The sequence below is a fragment of the Mobula birostris genome, chromosome 11 (assembly GCF_030028105.1).
Source record: "Mobula birostris isolate sMobBir1 chromosome 11, sMobBir1.hap1, whole genome shotgun sequence".
Taxonomy (NCBI): Eukaryota; Metazoa; Chordata; class Chondrichthyes; order Myliobatiformes; family Myliobatidae; genus Mobula; species Mobula birostris.
The window spans coordinates 17,040,393-17,050,429 of record NC_092380.1 but is presented as its reverse complement, the minus strand read 5'-3'; positions in this window follow the sequence as shown (position 1 = coordinate 17,050,429).

The following is a 10,037-nucleotide window of genomic DNA, read 5'->3' as shown; positions in this document are numbered from 1 at the left end:
CAAACAATCAAACAGCAATACGCAAACTACACATGTTCGTCCCGAAGTCCAGCACTGATGCCACTACGCCACCAGCCGGGTCACCTTTATGAATAAACTTTTATTTTGAAATAAACAAACAAATCTTCCATGTAGTGAATTCCAGCTCAAAGCATCTCAATGTTCGATTATGTACAAGCCACCACGTACCACCAAGATGCTTTCTTCCTGTGGGCATACTGTGACTGTAAACAGGATCAATGAACAACAAATGGTGCAAGTGCAAAAATCGGTAATCCTCAATGAATAACCATATAACAATTACAGCACAGAAACAGGCCATCTCGCCTCTTCTAGTCCATGCCGAACTCTTACTCTCACCTAGTCCCACCAACCTGCACTCAGCTCATAACCCTCCATTCTTTTCGAGAGCTTGAAATCTCTTCGCCACAGTGGAAGAGTATTTCACTCAACCTGCCGCCCTCTCCCCAGCACCCCACCCTATTAGAACAGAATTAGGTCGTTTGGAAGATCACATTTGCTTTATTCATGGCTGATCTTGTTAAGCCCCATTCTTGTTTCTCCCCTTGCCCCCTTAATTTTCAAAGATCTATCACTCTTTTAACTTAAAAGCACCCAACATCTTGGCCCTCTGTGACAATAGAGAAAATAGTCTGCATCTTTATACTACTACCAAAGTGTATGACCATACACTTCCCTAAGTTTCCATCTGCCACTTCTTTACCCACTCTTAAAACCCGTACACGGCCTGCAGACTCCACGCCACTGTGACACTGTCTCTCCATCTATCTTTCTATCATCTGCAAACTTGGCCACAATGCCATTCAAGTAGGAAGTGATAAGTTGCAGTCCCAACGCTGACCACTGCAGAAAACCACTAGTTGCTGGCATCATCCTGAAAAGGAAGCCTTTATCTCCCCTCTAACAGTCAACTGATCTTCTTTCCATGATAGTAGCTTGGCTCTTGTTATCTTGTTTAGCAGTCTTGTGTGCCCCACCTTGTCAAAGCTACTCTAAAGATCCAGGTAATCAGAAGTAGGTTTGCTATCATCAGCTATCATCATTGGATGCGTCAGCAAGGGAGATGAGGCTGAGTACAGGGCTACAGTAGGAAACTTTGGCACAAGGTGTGAGCAGAATTATCTGCAGCTTAATGTGAAAAAGACTAAGGAGCTGGTGGTAGACCTGAGGAGAGCTAAGGTACCGGCGACCCCTGTTTCCATCCAGGGGGTCAGGGTGGACATGGTGGAGGATTACAAATACCTGGGGATACGAATTGACAATAAACTGGACTGGTCAAAGAACACTGAGGCTGTCTACAAGAAGGGTCAGAGCCACCTCTATTTCCTGAGGAGACTGAGGTCCCTTAACATCTGCCGTACGATGCTGAGGATGTTCTACAAGTCTGTGGTGGCCAGTGCGATCATGTTTGCTGTTGTGTGCTGGGGCAGCAGGCTGAGGGTAGCAGACACCAACAGAATCAACAGACTCATTCGTAAGGCCAGTGATGTTATGGGGATGGAACTGGACTCTCTGACGGTGGTGTTTGAAAAGAGGATGCTGTCCAAGTTGCATGCCATCTTGGTTAATGTCTCCCATCCACTACATAATGTACTGGGTAGGCACAGGAGTACATTCAGCCAGAGACTCATTCCACAGAGATGCAACACAGAGCGTCATAGGAAGTCATTCCTGCCTGTGACCATCAAACTTTACAACTCCTCCACTGGAGGGTCAGACACCCTGAGGCAATAGGCTGGTCCTGGACTTATTTCATAAATTACTGGCGTAATTTATATATTACTATTTAACTATTTATGGTTCTATTACTATTTATTATTTATGGTGCAACTGTAACGAAAAACAATTTCTCCCGGGATCAATAAAGTATGACTAACTAACTAACACTGACGCATGTCATGAAATCTGTTGCTTTGCTGCATCAGTGCAATCTATAGAAGTTACAAAAAATAAATAAAGAGTGTGAAAGAGGAATAATGAGGTGGTGTTCATGGTTTCATGGAGCATTCAGAAAGAAACACTGAAGAAACTTCTCCTAAAACGTTGAGTGTGGTTTTTGGGACCCCTGTACCTCCTCCGCGAAGTAACACAAAAAAGGGCATGTCTGTGATGGCAATGGTCCTTAATGATGGATGCTGAATTTTGAGTCTTGTCCTGGATGGTGTGGAGGGAGGTCTGTGTCCATAATAGAACTGGCTGAGTCTACAACATCCTGCAGCTTCTTCCTGATCCTGTGCATTGGAGGCTCCTTACCAGGTGGTGATGCAGCCAGTCAGAATGCTCTCTATCATGCATCTGTAGAAAATTACAAGAGTCTTTGGTGACATACCAAATCTCCTAAACACAGTAGAGCCATTGGTGTGTCTTGTTCCCGACTGCATTGATATGTTGGGGTTCCAAATAGATCCTTTAAGATGTTGACACCCAGGAGCTTGAACCTGTTCACTCCTTCCCCAGCTGACCCCTGAACGAGGACTATTGTGTATTCTCCAGACATGCCCTTCTCGAAGTCCACCACCACCAGTTCCTAGGACTTACTGACGTTCAGTGCGAGGTTGTTGTTGCGACACTACTGAACCTTGAGGTGCACCTGCGTTTATAGCCAGCAAGGAGGAGACGTTATGCATACAGACTGGTTTCTCAATGAGGAAGTCAAGGATCCAGTAGCAGAGGGAGGTCTGGAGGCCCAGGTTTTAAAGCTTGTGGAATCGTACTGCTGGGCTGATGGTGCTGAATGCCGAGCTGTAATTGATAAACAGCAGCCTGACCTTTGTGTGGCTGTTGTCTACGTGCTCCAAGGTCAAGCAGAGGTGGTGAGGTTGTGTCTGCTCTAGACCTGTTGCAAATTGTAGTGATCCAAGTCCTTGCTCTTGACCAAACTCTCAAAGCACTTCATCGCAGCAGTGTTGACCGTTCTTCAACAGAACTAGGTTAGGAAATTCACTACTCAACTCGTAATTAATCGAAGCTCGCACTTTATTGTCTCTATATAAACAACAACATATTATGCTGACCCTGGGCCAACAACTTGGAACATAAATTCTACTGTGCCCTCTGTACCAATACGCACTCAGACCACTTGTCCGATTTATAACAGGTGATCAATCCTTTCTTCGCCCAGCCACTGGCATTGGGGTTGTTCCTTGTGATGGTGGGTCTCTTGAGAGAGTTATCGCTGAAAACACCTGCAAAGTGTCCACTTTTATACTTGTTCCTTACCAAGTCAAATATTGCATTCCAGTGTCATTGGCTGTCGGTCATCTGATTGACCTGAAACAAGTTTTATTGGCTGTGTTCCAGGCCAGCATCCATTTATTCCGCTCTTCCCAGCAAGTGACAGTCGGTGATTTATGGCTCTTTGTTCTCTTCAGTAACCAGCTTGAATCACTTCAGGCAGGTACCAACCCCAACATTCACAAACGTGCACGTTATGTTAAATCAAAAAAACACCTCACAAGTAACTTCTTAATTGGAAGTGATCTCCAGCGCAGCAGATTACCTGAAACCTGTGTCCACTTTAAAACACAGAAAGCGAAGCAACTCCATCTCACAAAATGGAGGATGTAAAACAGTTCCACAAGATGGTAGCCTCCACCTCCAAGCACATGGCAGGAACAAAGACAATTGATCCGTCTGCTTCCACTATCCTTGACCCATTCAAGTTCAATGTTTCTTTCCATATTTTAAATCCACCATGGCCAACAGTAGACGTGTGTGCTGTCAGGTTGGTAATTGTGAGGCACACCATCCTGCTCTTGGGCACTGGTATGATTGATGTCTCTGATCTTATGAAAGGTTGACACCCAGGAACTTGAAGCTGCTCTGAAGCCCCAGCTCCTTCTAAGTTTCCCAAAATTAGACACGATGTGGAAGTCTGGTTGGCAGTGAAGGTGTACTACACCTCCTGTGCATTAGTTGCTGTTGGTAAGGAATCACAGGCATCTTTATGACAGCCTCTTTAACCCATCCTGACAATATTAAATTAACATGCAGACTACAGGGAACTGAAATAGAAACAGAAAATGCTGACATATTTGGTAAGTCAGATTTCAGTTCAAAGAACTTTCATCAGAACTAGGAAGACGAACAATCAAACATTTTAAATTGAGAAGGATTTTTATACTGAAAATCTCTTGACTCTGGGAACTGCAGAACTTTTTGTTAAATGTAATCTTGTATTTGGCCATTTAACCAGCTTACCAACTTATATTTACTATTATTTTTCATATTGAGTACAAATTTTGAAATTACTACCGTTGCATTGCAGAAAATGTGCAATGAAAAAAACATTAATTCAGCCCGGTTGATCCATGCTGCCATGTTACACAGGAGCCTCCACCATTTATATAGTCCTGGCAGATTATTAATCCCTCACAGCCCTCAGTTTAAATAAATGAATGTTTAATACAGATCTTATTGCCTGACTTTGCTCCCGCATTAAATTATTATTCTGATCCTTTAAGCTTGACTAGCCTTTCAACTATTTACAGTGTAACTATGATAACACCATTCAATTACTTGGAAACCCTGATAGCCTATCATTTGGGTCACTTATTAATCCAGATGTGAGTCAGGGTCCAAAGTGCAAGTAGGGTGTATAGCCTGGGCTGGGCTCTTTCTTGATTGGGGACCAGCCGTACGTCCAGGATGATGGGTGAGTCCTGTAGCCAGTGCTACAGAGGAAGCAACACCCTGGGCCTTTGCTACACCACCATCAAGAGCACTGACCGTGTGATTCCACACCCACGCTTTGGAAAGTCTGATCACCTGGCTGAACTTCAACTCCCTAAGTGTAGGCAGAGACTAAAGGCTGCAGCACCAGTAGTGAGGACCAAGGGTGCAGATGCTTGTATAGTTCCTCCTCCCTTTAAACTCACCGTGCTTGCTTTTAAACATACTACTGTGTGACATGTTGGGGAGGGGAATAAATGAAGGAAGTCAGCTTTCATTGTCACGCATACGTGGAAACGTTCAGTGAAGTGTGTCTTTTGCATGGAAAATATGATGAGGGCAGTTCGCTAGTGTCACCAACATAGCATGCCCACATCTTTGCATGCTGTCCTAACTCGTACATCTTTGGAATGTGAGAGGAAACTGAAGCACCCAGAGGAAACCAACAGGAGTCACAGGGAGAACCTATAAACTTACAGGTGGCAGTGGGAATCGAACTCCTCTCGCTGCTGACGCTGTAAAGCGATGCGCTAACCACTGTGCTACCGCGCCGTCCTAGTGAAAGTGAAATAAGAGTGCGTTTGGGTATTAAGTATGTTTGGCCGAGGGTTGATCTTGAAAGAAGCTGGGCAACCTTGGCGACTGAAAAATCCCAATCGGCTTGTCCCATTAACAGATCGAGCAACAGCATCTCTCTCAATAGCCGCGCTCATTTGTGAAGGGCATGAAACATAGCAAACTATTCCAGGGCATTTCACAGTGACGCTCTCAAAAACATTTTGATATCGAGTCACATCAGCTGGCACTTGGGCTGCTAGCTAGTGAGTTTCATATACTTCATACTTTATTGTCGCCAAACAATTGATACTAGAATGTACAATCATCACAGCGATATTTGATTCTGCGCTTCCCGCTCCCTGGAGTACAAATCAATAGTAAATATTAAAAATTTAAATTATAAATCATAGATAGAAAAATGGAAAGTAAGGTAGTGCAAAAAAACCGAGAGGCAGGTCCGGATATTTGGAGGGTACGGCCCAGATCCGGGTCAGGATCCGTTCAGCAGTCTTATCACAGTTGGAAAGAAGCTGCTCCTAAATCTGGCCGTACGAGTCTTCAAGCTCCTGAGCCTTCTCCCGGAGGGAAGAGGGACAAAAAGTGTGTTGGCTGGGTGGGTCGTGTCCTTGATTATCCTGGCAGCACTGCTCTGACAACGTGCGGTGTAAAATGAGTCCAAGGACGGAAGATTGGTTTGTGTGATGTGCTGTGCTATGTTCACGATCTTCTGCAGCTTCTTTCGGTCTTGGACAGGACAACTTCCATACCAGGTTGTGATGCACCCTAGAAGAATGCTTTCTACGGTGCATCTATAAAAATTAGTGAGGGTTTTAGGGGACAGGCCAAATTTCTTTAGTTTCCTCTGGAAATAAAGGCGCTGGTGGGCCTTCTTGGCAGTGAACTGTGCTTGGTTGGACCAAGTCAGGTCATTAGATTAGAGAGCTTTGGAGTGGAAATACTGCAGTTCGGTTTAAATCATAAGCTGAAGCCATAATTGCCAGTGGTGAAAGAAGAAATTTGGTTTGTGGTAAGTGTCAGTAATTGGAGAGGAACCGCAATTTCATTGGGTGGTAAGGATACAGAAATTGCTATATCTCTCCACTCATCTTTTTGCTAAAGGTAGTGGTTTTAAGCATGCCACCTACTATCGATGATTATGAATTGCATGGCAATTAAACCTGAGTGATTTGGGGAAATTTAAAATCAGGCCAGCAGCTGAGCAGAAAGTTGCAAGAGTCCTCCTGACGTATCGGGTGTTCCCAGACGGGCTGCAACCAAGATCAAAAATCGCAACAAAATGCTGCAAAATCTCAGCAGGTCAGGTTGGGGTTTTCAAGCACTTTCTGTTTTTATTTCAGTTTTTTCCCTCATCTGCAGTCTTTCTTTTGACGTATTTTCTAACCATGTCCAATGCTTCCTGGCTAGAGTCTGTCTCTACGATGGAATGGTTAAGTCACAGAGCATGGAAATAAGGCCATCAGCCCAACTCATCCATGCCAACTATGTGGCCCAGCAAGCTGGTCCAATCTGGCTCACAGCCCACAATCTCTCCTATCCACGTACTGCTCCAGATAGCTTCTAATATGGCTATCTCAACCACTATTTCTGGCAGTTCAGTTCAAATACTCACCACTCTTTGCATGAAGAAATCTATGCCCCTTCGTTTTTAGCGCCCTCTCCCTGGCGAAAAAAGACTCTGCTTTTTAACCAGTCCATGTACCACATGATCTTATGTACCTCTGTCAGGTCACCCCTCAATCTTCTGTGTTCCAGGGATCAAAGACCTTAAGATATAGGAGCAGAATTAAGTCAATCGTCCCATCAAGTCTGCTCCGCCATTTCTTCATGGTTGATCCACTTCCCTCTTCTTGTACTAGTGTTGGCGCGTGGCCAAGCGGTTAAGGCATCGGTCTAGTGATCTGAAGGTGGCTAGTTCGAGCCTCAGCTGAGGCAGCGTGTTGTGTCCTTGAGCAAGGCACTTAACCACACATTGCTCTGCGATGACACCAGTGCCAAGCTCTATGGGTACTAATGCCCTTGGAGAACATCAGTGGCGTGGAGAGGGGAGACTTGCAGCATGGGCAACTGCCTGTCTTCCATACAACCCTGCCCCAGGCCAACAGTCAACATCGAAATCAATGGACAGCCGAAGAAGAAGTAGACTAGTCTACGATACCTCTCCTTGTAACTCAGGCCCCCAATGCCAGGCAACATCCAGGTAAATCTTTGTTTAACTTCTGGGTCACTTTCAGGGTGGACTCGATATGGCACAGCTCGATAGATACAATTAAATATTCCCATTTCAGCCTGCTACAGCGGAGAATCACAATTGCATCCAAGGTCTATACAGTTAATAAAGATGTTTTAATGCGATCAGACAATGTATCGCTGCTAAAACTGATGGAAATAATACCAACTGTAGCTGTAATATCCTTACTTCTCATCGGAAGTGTGGTTGCCGCACTGGGCTACAAGTGTGTTTTTAAAAAAAGAGGTTATCGACTCCCAGTACTGACTATATTGTTGCTGGCAAATATATGTATCCTGGTAAATAAAACTGACAATCTCAGAGGTAGTTACCCAACTGGACCAAATTAAAGGCCATCCACCTGCAGGAAGGCAATGAAGGCACTCCATTATCTGCACCAGGTGTCGCCACTGATATTGTTCACTTACTGTCAATCAAAAGAACACGGCAGTGTATACTCAATGAATTCCTCCATTGATAACTATTTTGATGGTAATAATAAGTATTGGTAGTGTTCAATTTAGTATTTTATTTAAATACATACATAAGCAGGAGAAGATGGCGGTGCACGGCCACTTTGGTGATGATATCTGTTATCTGTCAAGTAGGGGACCGTGCACAATTCTGATTTGATGGAGACGGATGTGAGAGCACGGAGGAACATCTGGAAAACTTCTGAAATACCTGCTTCGCTGCCGCTGCTACTGTGTGGTCCGGAATCTCTGGAGCTGAAGGCCCCAAAATCCTCGGCTTTCCGTGTTTCAGCGGCCGGGGCGAGGTTGAAGGCGCTCGGCAGAGGATGGCGCTCGGGAGGCTATATTGGAGGAGGCTGGTCGGAAGCTCGAAGTTTTCGGATGGATGGATTCAGTCTCGGCTGTGGTCGGCTGCTTCCAAGGCATCGGCAAGTTGATGGTGCCTGGAGGTTTATGGCAGGGAGTTTCTCCCTTTTGCCGCCTGCTATCGGGGACTCGGGAGTCGATCGACTCGGGGACTTTGAGACTTTTGTTTACTGTGCCCATGGTTTGTTCTTCATCAAATTATGGTATTGCTTTGCACTGCTGTAACTATATGTTATAATTATGTGGTTCTGTCAGTGTTAGCCTTTGGTTTGTCCTGTTTTCTGTGATATCACTCCGGAGAAACATTGTATCATTTCTTAAGGCATGTATGCTTTTCTAAATGACAATAAAAAGGGGACTGAGTGTACTCATAATCTAATCTAATCTAATTTGTTACTCAGTTAATTGGTAGTTTGTCTTCTTATTTGGATGAAACTTCAGCTAATTGGGGCAGCTGCTTAACTGGGCCAAAATGTTCTGGTCCTGATGTGTCCCATTTAACCAGGAGCCACCGTATGTGTAACACATCATTGTTTCATCAAACAACTGGGTCAAAGCAGTTGAGCACAGGTTGCTTTTGACAATTTTTTCAGGGTTTCATAGACTGTATTTTTCCATGTAGAAATTATTTTTACATTTTTGCATATTGTATTGAGGGGTTTTTCCACCACTGATGGTAAACCCATCAAACCAGCTTTAACAAGCAGTGTCGTGGCACGAGTCACAATGCTTTACTGTACCAGTGACCTGGGTTCAATTCTTCCCGCTGCCTGTAAGGAGTTGGTACGTTCTCCCCTTAATCACGTGGGTTTCCTCCGGGTGCTCCAGATTCGTCCCACAATCTGGTGGTAGGTTAATTGGTTGTTGTAAATTGTCCCGTGATCAGGCTAGGATTAAATCAGGGGTTGCTGAGCTGTATCTCAATAAATAGGTAAACAAGTCAAAGAGTGACTGAGTGATAGTGCATAGAAATCAGGCCCTTCAGCCCATCATCCTCTGCTAGTCCCATTTTTCATTCTCCCACATCCTTATGAATTCCCTCAGATTCTATTAATATAAAAACTGAATTTGAAATAAAATCATGAAAAGTCTTGAATTATTTTTTTTAGGGGGGAGCTTAAATCCAGAGCTGTACTATTTCCACCACCACTGCTGCTGGCACTTCCTATCGAGTCATTCTGACTGATGACTCCCTGCAGTTCCAACAGCAGACCGGATTATCATCTCCAGAGTCCTTGTGAGACGGAAAGACAGCAAGCTGTGCAATGTCTTCAGCAACCCTGCAGGTGGAGCACAACAACAGTTTTCCTGGTCGAGACCAAAACGGTTCAGATAGACTTCCTCCTTGTCTTTCAAGCACTTGCTGTCTGCTGCGCCAGTGGCTCTGACCACTGCTCCCTTCTGGCTGACTGTTGCCTACAGAAGTACCTCAGGGCTGACCGGGGAACATTGAAGTCGGATATCAAGTTGCTGACCCAGATATTATTGAGAAACCTAAGAGGTATTAAATGGTGGAGAGACCATGAAGCCACTCTTTGACTCCCTGAATGTCTAGTAGGGAGAATTGAAGGACATCAATGGGAATTCATCGGTGCATTCAGAAAGCAAGACTGCCACAGGGAAATTGGACAAACTCTAAAAGACATGTCGAATCTGCTCCTGCTGCAAACAATGGGATGGATGTAGAGGAGGAACTCTGA